Source organism: Psammomys obesus, unplaced genomic scaffold (assembly GCF_907164565.1).
Source record: "Psammomys obesus unplaced genomic scaffold, mPsaObe1.curated_primary_1811, whole genome shotgun sequence".
In the NCBI taxonomy this organism is placed as follows: domain Eukaryota; kingdom Metazoa; phylum Chordata; class Mammalia; order Rodentia; family Muridae; genus Psammomys; species Psammomys obesus.
The window spans coordinates 1,419,589-1,435,834 of record NW_026590809.1 but is presented as its reverse complement, the minus strand read 5'-3'; positions in this window follow the sequence as shown (position 1 = coordinate 1,435,834).

The following is a 16,246-nucleotide window of genomic DNA, read 5'->3' as shown; positions in this document are numbered from 1 at the left end:
ATTCTGATTTTTCTACCCCACTATCTGGTTTCAATCTGGATATTGCATTGTGATGCTTAGAATAAGCATCATCTGTCTCTAGTTGGTGTAAACATGCCACCATTTGTTCTCTGTGTTGTCAATAAAACAATCAGCCAGTGCTGTGCAATGGGGAAAATAGGGTAGGACATCCTGGTCTGGAGGAGAGGAAAAGGAAGCAAGGGATAGAAGAAGAGAGACTGGACTTGGAACCATGAGGAGGGATGAACCAAACCTAAGATATGACTAAAATCAAGTATAATGGATGAAATATGAATGGTAGGAAAGTATGTGAGCTTGGAGTTTTAGGATGATGTTACTATTGCCCAGCATTGTGCTCTAGGTTAATTAAATAAATACTGGTGTGATGATTTGGTTATATAGCTGGATTAGGAATAACTGCTGCTTTAATTAAAAGAACATATCAATAATAAATTTTAATAACCTAAAACAAGAGACTTGAACATTTTTTTCAAACAGGTCTTTCACTTGCTTGGTTAAAGTCACACCAAGGTACTTTATGTTATTTGTGGCTATTGTGAAGGATGTAGTTTCTCTAATTTCTTTCTCAGTCCTTTTGTCTTTTATATACAGGAGAGCTACTGATTTTTTTGAGTTAATTTTGCATCCAGCCACCTTGATAAAGGTGTTTATCAACTGAAAGAGTTCTCTGGTTGAATTTTTGGGGTCACTCATATATACTATCATATCATCTGTAAATAGTGATACTTTAACTTCTTCCTTTCTAATTTTTATCCCCTTGAACTCCTTTAGTTGTGTTATTGCTCTAGGTAGGACTTCAAGGATTACATTGAAGAGATACAAAGAGAATGGGCAGCCTTGTTTTGGCCATGATTTCAGTGGGATTAATATAAGTTTCTCTCCATTTAGTTAGATGTTGGCTCTAGGCTTGCTGTATATTGTCTTTACTATGTTTAGGTATGTGCCTTGTATTCCTGATCTCTTCAAGACTTTAAATGTGAATGGGTATTGGATTTTGTCAAATGCTTTTTCTGCTTCTAAGGAGATGATCATGTGGTTTTTTTCCTTCAATTTTTTTATATGGTGGATTATATTGATGGATTTCCATATATTGAAGCACCCCTGCATGCCTATGATGAAGCCTACTTGGTCATGGTGGATAATATCTTTCATGTGTTTTTGGATTTGGTTTGCAAGTATTTTATTGAGTAATATGCATCAAAGTTCATAAGAGAGATAGATCTGAAGTTCTCTTTTTTTGTCGTGTCTTTGTGTGGCTTAGGTATGAAGATGACTGTGGCTTCATACAATGAGTTTGGTAGTGTTACTTCTGTTTCTATTTTGTGGAATAGTTTGAAAAGAATTGTAGTTAGCTCTTCTTTGAAGGTCTGGTAGAAATCTGACCTGGCCCTGGGATGTATTTTTTTAAGGGAGACTTTTGATGACTGTTTCTGTTTTCTTGGGGGATATAGGACTATTTAATCTATTTATCTGATCTTGACTTAATTTGGTAAATGAAATATATCAAGAAAATTCTCCATTTCATCTAGCTTTTCAAATTTTGTGTCATATAGGGTTTTTGGAGACCTAATGATTGTTTGGATTTCCCCAGTGTCAGTTGTTATTTCATTTCTGATTTTGCTGGTTTGGGGAGATTTTCTTTGCCATTAAGGTAGTTTGGCTCAGGGTTTGTCTATGTTGTTTATTGTCTCAAAGAATGAGCTCTTAGTCTCATTGATTCTTTGAATTGTTTTCTTTGTTTCTAATTCATTGATTTCAGCTCTGAGTTTGACCATTTCCAACCTTCTACTTCTCTTGGGTGTGTCTGCATCTTTTTTTTCCCCCCTAGGGCTTTTATGTGTACCGTTAAGTTGCTTGGATGAGATGTCTCAAAATTCTTTCTGGAGGCACTTAATGCTATGAAATTTCCTCTTAGCACTGCTTTCATTGTGTCCCATAAGTTTGGGTAAGTTGTGCCTTCACTTTCATTGAATTTTAGGAAGTCTCTAAATTTTTTTTTAATTTCTTCCCTGACCAAGCTGTCAATGAGTAGAGAGTTGTTTAGTTTTCATGTGTATGTAGGCTTTTTGTTATTTCTATTGTTGTTGAAGTCTAGTTTTAGGCCATGGTGGTCTCATAGGATACAAGGGATTATTGTGAACTTCTTATATCTGTTGAGGCTTGTTTTGTGCCTTACTATATGGTCAATTTTTGAGAAGGTTCAGTGAGGTGCTGAAAAGAAGTTATACTCTTTGAGTTTACGTGAAAAGTTCTGTAGGCATTTATTAGGTCCATTTGATTTAGGACCGATGTGCTATTATTTCCCTAGTTAGCTTCTGTCTAGATGATCTGTCCCTTGGTGGGAGTGGAATGTTGAAGTCTCCCACTATTAAGGTTTTGAGATAGATATGTGATTCAAGCTTTAATAATATTTCATTTTCAAATGAAATATTTGTGCTCTTGTATTTGGGGCAAAGATGTTCAGGATTATGATGTCCTCCTGGTGGATTTTTCCTTTGATGGGAATGAAGTGCCCCTCTTCATCTTTTTTGATTAATTTTGGTTGAAAATCTATTTTATTAGATATTAGGGATAGCTATCCCAGCTTGTGTTTTTGGGTCTGTTTGCTTGAAAAACATTTTTCCAGCCCTTTACTCTGAGGTAGTATTTATCTTTGTTGCAGAGGTGTGTTTTTTGGATGCAGCAGAATGTTGGATCCTGTTTCCACAACCATTCTGTTAGTCTGTGTATTTTTATTAGAGAGTTGAGTACGTTGATGTTGCTAGATAATAGTGACCAATGAATGTTAGTTCATTTTAATGTGGAGTTGGTGGTATTACTGTGTTCCAATGCTTGTTTTCTATTATTTCTTTATTATGAAATTATCTATATCCTATGTTTTCCCGGGTGTAGTTGATTTCATTGGATTGGAGTTTTTCTTCTAATATCTTCTGTAGGGCTGGTTTGCTGTGTAGATATTGTTTAAGTTTAGTTTTGCTATGGAATATTTTTTTTTCCTCCATGTCTGTTGATTGAAAGCTTTGCTGGGTATAGTAGTCCAGATTGGCATCTGTGGTCTCTTAGAGTCTGCATGATATCTGCCTGGACCCTTCATAGTTTCTGTTGAGAAGTCTGGTGTGATTATATGTTTTTATATGTGATTATATGGTGTAATTATATGTGATTATATTTTTATATGTTACTTGGCCTTTTTCCCTTGCTGCTTTTAATATTTTTTCTCTGTTCTGTAGATTTAGTGTTTTGACTATGATGTGACATGAGGAGTTTCTTTTCTGGTCTAGTCTATTTGGGGTTCTGTGAGCCTCTTGTATGTCTATGTACATCTCTTTCTTTAAATTGGGAAATTTTTCTTCTATGATTTTCTTGAAAATATTTTCTGGATCTTGGAGCCTGGAATCTTTTTTTTTCATTTATTCCTATTGTTCTTAGATTTCATCTTTTCATGGCATCCTTGAGTTCATGGATGTTTTATGTTTGGAACTTTTCTGATTTTATTTTATTTTTTTGAGATATGTATCCATTTCTGCAATTCTATCTTCAGCTCCTGAGATTCTCTCTTCCATCTCTTGTATTCTGTTGGTGATGCTTAACTTTGTGGTTCCTGATCTTTTCTCTAAGTTCTCCAGCTCCACGATTTTCTGTTTGTGTTTTCTTTATTGATTTTAATTCTGTTTTCATGTCTTATACCATTTCCTTCATCGTTTGAATGTGGATTCCTGTTTTTCCATCATAGCCTCAATTATTTTGTTTGTTTCCTCTCTATATGCCTCTACTTGTGCCTCTGTTTGTTTGGCTGTGTGTCTGTATTTCAGGAGCCCAGTTTCTGTCACTGTGATTTACTTTCTTTGATGACCTATAATCTGGAACTGTGTGCCAAAATGAGGTCTATCCTTCAAGATGCTTTTGTCATGGTAGTTCATAAGAGCAACAGGAAATAAGACATGAATTACTAGGGAAATTGATCACAATGACAACATGTTACCACCTTATCGCAATAGGGCAACTACTACATAAATTAGAAAGTAAGTGATGATGATGATGATGGCATAGTGGAGAAGTTGGAACTCTTGTATACTGTTTGTCAGAATGTACACTGACACAGTACTGTGGAAAACAGTATGGGAATTTCTCAAAAATTGCAGCAATTACTATATCATGTAACTATTTTGGGTTTAGATGCAATAAAATTGAAAGTAAGGGCTGGAAGAGAGGTTTGTTCTCCAGGTTTGTAACAGCCTCCTTCTCAATGCCTAAAGCCAAAGCATCCAAGTAACTAGGAACAAAGAAATGGTAAGAAGTGTGTGACATGTGACATGTGACAATTTAATATTGTTGACCCTCAAAAATAATGTTTTCTGATATATGCTGCAACATTATGAGTTTTGAACTCACTGAGATAAATAAGCCAATCACAAAAGAACAAATATTGCATTACTTGAAGCATGTGAGAAACTTAGAATAGTCAAAATCATAAGTGACAGAAAATGATGTGAGGGAGAGGAGAATGAAAGGTAATATTTAATGGGTTTAGAGTTTCAATTTAAAAAATGAGAGAGTTGTAAAGATATGGGGTAGCAATCGTTAAAAGGACAATGAAAATACAGTCACTACTATGGGCTGCATTCTTAACAGGGATAGGATGGTAAATTTTGTGTTATGCATGTTATAATCCAGTTGAAAAGTTAGTGGAAGTTAACAGAGAAGTGAAAATGAATGGAAGGCAAGGGAGTATGATGCTCACATTACTGCAGAAGCAGATCAAAGTGTCAGTGAACTTCAGCTATCACTGAACACATCCTTTTTTCTTTTTTAATGTTTTATTGGTGCATATTACATATTTATGGGCTTCATAATGACACTTTCATTCAACTAAATCATATACTTGATGATAATTATTTTTTCAGTGGTCTCCTTTCTCCCTTTGCAATGTCTCCCTTTCCATAAAATTGTGACTCATGGGTTTCTTGGTTTTGTTTTTTGGTTTACCAGACAGTGTCATCATTATAATTATTTTTACTTTTGTGTTCATTACCATGCTAAAAAAGGATAAGGTGGTATTACTTTGCCATTTTGATTTAAATTTCCCTGGAGATTCATGCTTTTAAATTATCTGTAGATGTTGTAACAATGCAGCAGCTTAGAGGAAAGGGTAAGGTTTACTTTGGCTTATGGTTCCAGGCTATCGCTTAGCACTGCAAGCACATCACAGGGCAACAGCGTGCTTGGTGGCCCATTTCTGCATCATGACTTGAATTTTTGGTCCATTTCTGCATCATGACTTGAATTTTTTTTTCTTTTCCTGGAAGGGTTAGTATTTAGTTTATAAACAGCTGTAGAAGCCATTTAATAATCTACAAAACAAATTCCTTTCTGTTGACACCAGTGAGGATCTGCTTTGTTAATTATTAAATCCTGATGGAGTGGTTGCTGGCTCTGAAAATTGCAAGCCACAGGCTCTCAAAGAAATGAGATTCTGACAGAGGTTGGTCCAGGTGTTTGAACTGAAGGCAAAGAAGATCCTGTTAGAATCATAAAGTAGGATGGTACTCATGATTCTGTATCAACATAAATCCTTACATGGGGTTGTTTAGAATAGGAAACCTATCAAAGATAAAACTTCCAAATTAAGTAATGCTGTTCATTACGTAATAAAAATTAGAAATGTAAAGATATGTGTGTGTGTACTGGGATGGGATTTTTTTTTTTTTACCAGTCTGTTCAAAGAATTTAAAAAGGGACAAAAGATAAACCATAATGTAAACTTCTCCAAACTCCTAAAGCATGGTTAGATAGCCAGATTAACCTCATTGGTTACTTGGGTTCTGTCCTTCCTCATGTGTGCTGAGCTGGCAGGACTAAAATGCAGATGTAGAATGTGATGTTTCTTATTGCTGAACTGAGCTGCAAGGCAGGACTCAGACAGAACACACCTCTTGTTCAAGCACTGGGGCACTCACCAGAAAGAATGGGGATAGGAAAAATGAAAAGGCACATGGGACAGATCCCTAAATTTCTAAGACTATTAAAAGCCCAAATACCAGTTAGGATTCTTTGAGAGAAGCAAAAGCATCTGTTGTCTGATACTGTTCCTTTTTTATCTTGACAGGTCTGCGATGACCCTGACCTCAGGGATTTACTCACTTGCTATACTGGTCACTTATCTTTGTAGTGTGACCAAATACCAAATATTTATTTGAAAAGAAGAAACTTAAGGGAAGAAACTTGTATTTTTGGCTTATAGTTTAAGACAGGATCCCACTTATCATGGTGAGAAAGTATAGTGGTGTGGAGTGTGAGGTGAGTTAAGAATGACGGTACTTAGCTCATTGTCCCCATTTAAAAAATGCAACAGTCCAGGCCCCCAGCCTGGGATGGTACCCTGGGATAGTACCTATCATGTTCAGGGTGGATATTCTCTCCTCAGTTAAAGTCCTCTAGAAATTCTTTCTAAGACATGAGGAATTATAGAAGGTATGGCCCCTGGGTGATTCCAAGTCTAGTTGTTTAGACTGGAGTGTCACTTAGCATCTTCCCAAGACAACAAATAGGATTCGATTGGTAGATTGTGATGATGGCACATAAATAGATGGTAGACAGACAGAGAAACTAGCCCTAACAGAGAAATTATATCATAATTATGGGAGTTAGTAAATCCAATGGCAAGCTGTCTTCAAGGCAGAGACATTGGGATGCCTACGCAATGGCTCATTTCAAGGCCTCAGCTGATGTAGCATCCAGTCTCCATAGCTATAGGACTCCTGTGTGTATGAGAATGTACTGTTGTAGGTCCTGAAGTCCCACGGCTGCAGAGCTTCGGGAAAGAAGAAAAGTGGTCTCTCCTTTGCCTTTCTGTTCCCTCCCAACTGCCAGTTGATCCAGTGGGGCTTGTGCATAGGGAAAGTGGACTACTTCTGTATGCAGTCTATGGACTCACACAGGCGCTTCTCTGGAAGACACTCTTAATAGTAATCTACTCCTTCTTTAGCATCCTGCAGTCTAGCCAATTTGAGCCCCAAACACTATCGCTCCAGGAAGCCAGTCTTCTATCTGTCCCAGCCTCCTCCTAATCGGTGCTCTGAATCTGATCCCAGCATACAGGCATCACTGCAAACAGGAAGTAGGAGCTGGAGGGAAAAGGTTTACCCAACAAAAGCAGTCACAGACTTCGCTCATTTGCAATATCAGAAACATGGAATATGTGTGAGAACAGATTCCAAGCACTCTAACCCACAAAGGGAGAGACATAATTTTAGATTGGGTTGGATATTTTGTGTTGAGTGTACTTGCCAGAGATTCTGGGTTCAATATGTTCACTTGAACAGCTCAAAGTGCTTGATAAAAATGTGTATGCTGTGTTAGTTTATTCTAGAGCTATGCTGCCAGTAATTTCTTGGGATCATGTAGAGAAATGAATATAAGGATAAAGAAATATTGGGACATATTGCTCATGTACAAATCACCTATCTACATCTAATTATATCCCGACTTAGGAACCCGAGGCAGCTTCTTCAGTACACATTCACTTTAGCCAAGAAATAAACTGCAAATGTGCAGAGTGATTGTCTTCTGCAGCCCAAAGGACTTTGATTTCTCTTTGGTAGTAGTACCCCAGAGGACAGGGCTCAGTGACAGAGGGAAGGTAGGAGTTATCATTATCATAGGCAGTAGGACTTGAGCAGTGGTCACAGGGCTTGATTGACAGAAATCATTGGCAGGGATCAGTTGATTTAAATGTTCCCAGAAATGAAAGAGATGTTATGCAGCCTCTTCTCCCCTTGATCTGTTCACAGTGAGATCAGTCAACAAGAAAGCTTTAGGCAATCTGAGGAACTGTAATTATGAGCTATAACCTCTTTACTGGTCCATAGACTCATATCTCATAACAAAAGAAAGGCTAAGAATTGGAGAACGTACCCTATGTCATGCTGCAATCGTGGACTGGGAGGTTCTTCCCATTCTTTCTCTTAAAAAGGCTAGCAGCCAATGAGCCATTCAAATCTTAGGACATCATTAGTACAAGCTCTAGCTGGTGATAATTCCAGAAGATCAGGATGAGCTGCAGTCCACTAACTAGGTTCAGGAAGCATAAATGGGTAATGGTCTGGGCTGGCCTCACATTGAGCCAATTTCCAGTCTTGTAGCTGGAAAAAATTACTTTTTACAGAGTAAAAGCTCTAGCAGGGTAAATGGAAGCCTCTGTGCTCAAGGGGCTTCCAAAATAGTGAACCCAGATCAATGCTCCATACTTATTGGGGCTGTGGGATGAGTGTCACTATCAGACAGTTAAAATGCACGAATACCAATTGCTATTGCACTTCCTAATTGCTTCCTTCCTCATTCAGTTCTTAGATCCTCATTTGGCTCTTTCCTTTGAGCACTGAGAAAATAGATGGGCCATGGGTAAAATGTCAGTGGGTTATCAGAGACGATAAGAGACTGATTCATACTGATGCATGGTTCTACATGTAACTTGCTCTCTGAAGCTCATCAGCCCAGAATCTGTTACCCAATATAAAGTTATAAAGTTGGTAAATGTTCTTTTCCTAATATCACAAGAGGAGGCCACACAATCTACTTCCTTTCAGCTGGCACAAGTGACAGTAAGCCAAAAGCTATATCATCTCTTTAGCTCTGAAGGACAAATTAGTTCAGGGATTGGCAAGTCCCTCTCCTAAAAGCCAAATATACACTTTAGGCTTTGCAGGACACATATGGTCTCTGTTGCATATTCTTTTTTTTTTTTTCCTGTTTAAACAAAAACTGGTCTTTGCTTATAAGACTTATATAAAATAGATTGTCAGCTAGATTTGGCTTCAAGGTTGTAGTTTGCTGACCCTTGATTTTCTCATGGGGACTTTGGCAATCTCAGTGATACTTAAAATACTGTGCTTCTTCATTGTTCTTCTAATTGTACAAATGCAGGGCCTAGGGAAAAAGTGGTGCGCATGATGAATGTCTTGATAAGGCTCTTCACTATCGCAGACTGTAGGTAAATCCAGGGAAGTTGAATGGCCTGCTGATTTTCAGGGGGTTGACTTCAAACCTGAATTTTAGAAATGGAAACATCAGGTGACTAGCCACAGGCTTTGGGGCAAGTGAAGAGTGAGTGTCTTTGAAAACCCTAACTTCTGTTCTTTCCTTGCACCCTGAGAACTGATCAGGGGACAAGACTGCAGAAAAACCAAATGGCTAATCAGTAAGGGTGAAAGGAATGCAATGTCCAGGAGCCAGGGCTTTGCAAAATCAGGTCCTTGCAATATTGATTTTGACTCTATTCACCAGCAAGCCATTTTTGACTGAGAGTATTGTCTGACATGGATAAAGGCCAGTCAAATTTTAGCATTAATTGTGTACCCCAGATTCCTAAGAAAAATTCTGCCTGTATGTAATATAAAAGCAATTATGTACCATGGGAATTTAAGGAAAGCATTCAGAAATTGCTGAAAACTATGTAATTGAGCAAGCAGAGATGACTTATCATTTTTTGTTCACTTTAAGAATATATTAAATTGGTTTGTGTATAATAAAAATTTAGCCTGCCATCAATACTTACATAAATAAACTTCAGCATCTCTGGAATAAAGATTGTCAAAAGACAATCAAGGGTGTGGTTTACTATTTCACGCAGTATGCTTTCTCTCTCTGCAGTAGTAAAAGCCACAACTGCATGGTTTATTATAAAGAGCATGACAAAGCGTAGGCAGTATTTTTTTTTTTTTTTTTTTTTTTTTTTGCTTTAGAAAGGCAAAGCTCAACAACAAATAACACATTAGACGTTTGACCTAAACAGTGAGAGACTCGACTTTCCTGTGCTGTGTTGGCTTAACCCCATCTCTAAATCTGTCTGTGGTTATAAGTGCTTGAACCTCTCTCTTGGATTTTATGACCCTTAGTAGCAACATTTCACTGCATGTGGGTGTGCACTCACCAATCACTTTTATCTTAGGTATTTGAGGTATGCTTGTTTTAGCAAGGATCCCTACTAGCCAGGTTCCCAGCATTCCTCTTAGATTGAAACCCCAGCTGGCAAATCCCCGCTTTCAGAAACAATGGCAGGCTGCCCTTTATAGCCCCTGGACAACCTTAGACACCAATCTAAAGCTAGCCTACCTATAGGTAGGGCAGCTACCTCTGAGTTAGGTTGCTGTAAGGAGGTCTTTTCTCTACAGGACAGATTTTAATGATCTTAGTCAGCCTGATGGCTTGAATTGCAATTTAGACTAAGGGCAATAGATATTATTCAGTCAGTGGTAGGAGGAGGGAAGGGGAACCTCTAAATAGAAGCACAGATGATGAAATCTGCTGAGAAGTATTAATGATCAAAGATTTGGAAAAGAGTGAACAGTAGTCATGGATGCTGAAGCTGCAGCTTTTCTTCATCTCTCTACTCACAGCTATCCTTCAGAAGGTGACTGCCACCCTAGTGACAGCAACGAGAGCAGCTTCCTTAGAGGAGGGACCTACGAGGTAGACCAAAGGCCGTTATGTCTTGGTATTGAATTGTTCACTCAGTGAGTCACTGTTCATTCTGGCTACCACCTTTCCTTTAAACGTGTAAATCGTGGTTCAGCTCACACCTCCTTCTATTTCAGACAGTACAGAGTTTCTATTCTTCCCACTTCCTCCTATCTACTTGGACAGTCTTCACAGCCAAGCATCTTCTGGTTCCATTGCCATAGCTGTCTTCTCCAGATTGTAGTTGCCATCATATTTCTCAGAGGAGAAACAGTGGGAACCTCAGCTGACTAAATCTCCTGTATCTGTACTGGATACTATTGTGAGAAGGAGTGAATGAAGGAAGGGGGGAAGAGCAGGCACACAAAGAACAAAACACCTCTTATGCCTTTCCTTTTTGGAAGGAGTAATGGAGATGGCCAGTGTTATGGCTTGCATATGAAATGTTCCCTACAGACTTATGTGTTACAGGCTATGTCTTCAGCTGGGGGTACCATTTTGAGGGGTTTTGGAAACCTTGGGAGGCATGGAGAAAGAAGGAGGGTGAAAGCAGGTCCCAGGCAGTATTTTGCCCCAGCCATCACCAGTATTTGTCTGCAATCCCTACCTTCTTCAGAAAGTGAAGAAATTCCTCCCACCCCCAACACATGAGTATCACCGTATCACCATGCATATTACCTTAGTGCCTGGGAAACACAACCATAGACTGAACACTCTGAAATAGTGAGTAGAAGAAATATTTTCTCCTTTCACTTGTTCTTGTAGGTATTGTGGTCATAGCTATGCAAAGGTAACTGGACAGAGAGTGTCGTGTATTGAACATTTTATTCTGTCTGAAATTACATGATGAAACTTTAATGGGGCCTCTGACTGGCCCTTAGATCACAAGGGTGGATCCTTTATTCACAGATAGGATTTCTGTCCTTATGAGCAGATAGCTGAAGAAATGATTACTATGTTGTGGCCACATAAGGCTCTGGCTAGAAGGTGGCTTTTTCTAAGCCAGGAACTGGGCCCTCCTTGGGCATGCTATCAAATGGTGCTTCAATCATGGATTGTAAAAGCTTCACAACCATGAGCAATAATTGTTTGTTTTTTAGACCATGCAGTTCATTCTACCGGCTTGTTCTGAACTGCCTAAAATATGAATTTTAGGGGTAGAATTATGTGAGCTGATATTTGGTCTGACAACAAGATTCAAGGCATATCCTGGAATCTTTCTTTGGATTCCAATTCCCCCCTGAGCTTTCGGTATCTAGCCAGAGACAAATCCAGTTTCTCCCTAAACCACTGCACTTAAATGCAGTTCAAAACCTGCTTGCAGGAGATATAATCATGCCTAGAGAGTGAATAAGACCCAGAATAAAGCCAACAGTTTTTCATCATCATAGAGAATTCCTTGTCTTGTCTTACCCCTATCTTGTGGGCCTCTCCTTGTAGGATCATACTTTCTTTGTTTTGTCATTACAAAACACACCAAAGTATTTTAAAAATCAACACATGATGCAAATTAAAACTCTGTTAAGAAAACTTGATAAAATGATCACAGTTTGAAGATAGACAGTGTCTTCCAATTTCTACTTATGGAACATCTATCTATCAAGATTGTAAACAGTAGTCAAGGCTACAGGCATCTAGGATTTTGTTGGTACAAAACAAGAAAACACTGATGATCTAAGGTATCTTCTACTTATGGAAAGCATAAAGTGAGTCGTCCATTTGCTACCTTTAGAGCATTTGTGAAACAGAAAATCTGTCCTGTAAACTGCTACTTTATCTTAAACCAAATGAAAAAGGCTGTCTTTTCATATTGATAAAACTCTTCTGTTTTTTTTCTTATGTTTCAAATGGTTCTATTTACTTAGAAGTGTTGTGCTTGAAAAGAACACTTCTGAGCTACTTGTAACGATTTCTCAGCTTTTGCTGTAGCGAATATTACGGCAATTCTCTAATAAGCTTACATTCTATTTGCAAAAAAATATTTGTTCCTTTCTATTTCCGGGAATATAAGGCAGAAATGAACACACCAATGTATATACAATGTTATTCCAAAATTTCAGGTCTTCAGTGAGTTAGTAGATGCCCACTGCATGCATCTATTTACTTATTATATAAGACAGGATAATGTTTCCTAAATAATGCAGATGAATTTTTCTCCCTGTGGCAACTCAAAGTCTCTGCATTTGCTCATGAGAAAGGGAAGCATTTTTTTTTTTTGTGTGTGTAAAGTTTGTTTTTGTTTTCTGTCAATTTAATTTTTCACAATAAAATAAAACAATACAAATATTTATAATCTTTAAAATATTTTCTTTAGAGATAGGACAGGGCATTGGCTGAGGAGTTTGCAATTGTTCTGCTCTGGTCTATTCTCTTTCTCTCTTTTTATTGTCCCTTTACATTCTTGTTATAACTCCATCCCTCCTCCCCTCCCATCCCCACCCTCCATTCCACCCTTTTCCCCTCCCCTTTTTCTTAGGAAAGGGGATCTTCCTTTCCCATCTACCCCAGCTCATTAAGGTGCACCAGGAATGACCATGTCCTTTTCCCCTGTGGCCTGGCAAGTCAGTCCCACCATGGGGAAGTGATCAAAAAGCTGGCAAGTGAGTCCATGTACGATGCACTCCTTACTTCCTTTCCTAGAGGACCCACATGAAGCCTGAGCTGTCCATCTGCTACATTTTTATAGGGGTTTTGGTCCAGTCCATGCATGGTCCTCGGTTGATGCTTCAGTCTCAGCAAGCTCCCCTGGGCACTGGTTAGTTGGCTCTGTTGGTCGTCTTGAGGAGCTCCTGCACCTCCAGGCTTTTCTCTTTCCTCTCCCTTTTCCATAAGACTCCCTACACATCACCCAGTGTTTGGCTGTGAGTCTGTAAGCATAACTGTTATCACAGAAAGAGAAATTTATAGTATTGGAAAAGCTTAGGGAATAGAGCAGCAAAGTAGAAAGCTTCGAGAAGAGAAAGGTCAGAAATGAGGAAGAGAAAAGTCAAGAGAATGAATGTGATCATCCTTTCCCCCCTCAGAAGTTGATTGACAGGAGGTAACTAGTAAGACCCATTGAAAAAAATCTCTCGAGATGGAACTTCTCACATTCTACTCAGTATGGCATAGCAGATGAAAGAGTACCAGTCAATGAGGCTGTCTGGATGCATGTGCTACATGGGACCAAACTTCCTACCCATCTTGTGGAAAAATGCAGACACTCTCAGGAAAATGTGTCTCAGGTGGTATGCTGTGGTTGAAGCAACCTTACCCAGGTGGAAGGTCTAAAGCAGTGTTGGTGAAAGACTCAAACTAAATTTAATTTGGTCAAAAATAATTCAAATGAATTTCTCTAGGAAAATGGAAGTTGCCCCGTTGTATCTTCACAAAAAATGAAAGAGGATTTCTGTTTCCAAGAGGCACCGGTGACATCCAGTGAAGGAGATGAGCTGCTAGGTAAGGCCAGCACAGCTGGGGAGCGATGGCTTCAGAGAATGCAATGTACAGATCACATTGGCAAGAGGATGTTACTGGGTAGCCATCACTCAGACCTATCCGGGAATACCTGACAATTGTGCTCCTTGAAATCCTTACCGGATCAAATACCATCCATTTCATGAAGAGTATTTCTGATCCTTCCAATTACAGTTAGTTTCTTGTGCCTCTTAAGTTTTACAGTTCTTTAGACTGCAATCTTTATTTATACACAATATCTCATTCGAGTCTATTTGTGTACTTGTACACTTGCCTTGATCTCTCAATTAAATTATGTGCTTATCCCTGTTTCTCCACATCCACATTCCTGTTTCCTAGATACTCAGTACATACATCTGCTAGACTAAATACTGTATGGAATAGATAGTAGAACATTCAAGGAAACCAACTCTAAACATACTAAATGATGAAAGTAAAGTTTTGCCTTTTTCATCTCTTTCCTCCAGCCACAAAATACAATCATAGTGTTTTTTAAGAGTGATGGAAAGACAGTGGAAAGAGAGCTGGAAACAGAAAATAGTGACTAGAAGAGGTTTTGCACAGAATTTTTACAACATGGCTCCAGAAATGCCTCCTTTCTTGTGGTACTAACTTCAGTTGGTGTCTTTGAAACTGTGTCGTCTTGCACAGGTGTCAGCTAATGCTTCCACAACAAACACAAGACTTTAGGAAATGGAGAAATAGCTAACCTAGAAAAAACAAACGAGAAGGTTTCATGAGGAAATGATCTTGTTCCTCACGTACCCATCATTTGTCTCAGTGAAGGCATTACTGAGCAGAAAAGCATGCACTGCCTTATAGTCTTGGGACTCTCATAGCCAGTCTCTGAGGCAGGATCCACCAGCCCCATTTTACAAAGCCATCAGACACCCCACGCCTGGAAGGCATTTGTCAAAGGTCAGGCAGGCTATGGGTGAGAGCACCACGAGTGGGGCTCTAACTTGTCTGATGCCGGAGTACAGTTTTGGCTTTGATGAACCAGCAAAGCTCTCCTCCTCTGGGGAGGAATCTCACACGAGTCAGACGTTTAACTGGAGCGTGGTGGTAGCCTTGGTTGCTCTGACTTACTCTGGTATTCCAGTCTTGTCTGGGCCACAAGCCAGGCCAGAAGGAGATAACTAGGATCCTCCAGGGAAAGCTGTATGAATCCAGAAAAAGAGACCAGGGATGGCAATTTGACAATTATTGCATACATAGAAATTTCTGAAAATAAGGGTACTCTGGAAAATTTTTTATATTTACATATGGAATGCAATAAAGCATTCAAAGGTACTACCTTCTGCAAAGAACTCACTGCCCCCATCAGTCTCCCCGATTGCTATAAACATTTCTTGAAATGTGTCTGAAATATAAGTTTCTCCTCAATTTTATGCCACCAGTGACAAAATTATGTAATAAAAAGCAGTTGAGATGGAAACACGAAGAATAACATTTTAATTTAGATGTTTTCCCATTTCATGACTTTTGTGAGAAAATAATAGCTTCACACTTGTTGAGGCAAAAAAATGAAATTGTTCCTTCTGAAGACCTCAGTCTTTGAGTGGAGTTATCTCTGCCCAGTGACTGCCTACAATTTTCTCACTTGTGAGTATTTTTCTGGAATCCTCCAAAAATATTCTGCAATATATTCACTAAATATCATCATGTAAGTTATTGTGTGGTAATTTTAGACATTTTTTTCTTTAAGAAAATACATTTTTACCCTGTCTGTTAGCTATGACCTCTCTGTTGCACACATGAATACACAGCAACCATGATAATCTGCACAAGACGAAGCAAGTTAAAATTTTCAGCAGGGATGAAGGGGAGACTACTAATAGGGGAGACCACTAATAGGGGAGGTCTTCTTTTCCTTCCTTCTGATCAAGGACTATGCATGGAGATAACCCAAGACCCCTGCACAGACCTAGCCCATGGCAGTTCAGTATCCAAGTGGGTTCCATTGTAATAGGAACAGGGACTGTCTCTGACATGAACTGATTGGCCTGCTCTTTAATTACCTCCCCCTGAAGGGGAAGCAGCCTTACCAGGCCACAGAAGAAGACAATGTAGCCACTTTTTTTTTTTAAATGAGTTTTTGTGACAAGGTTTCTCTGTGTAGTCCTGGTTGTTCTGAAACTCTCTGTAGACCAGGCTGGCCTCAAACTCAGAGATCCACCTGCCTCTGCCTCCTGAGTCCTGGCATTAAAGGTGTCTGCCACCATGCCTGATTGATCCACACTTTTTATTGATATGTAACATAACGGTTCCCCTTAAGTGTCCTATTTGGGCTCTCCTACCACACCGAATTTCT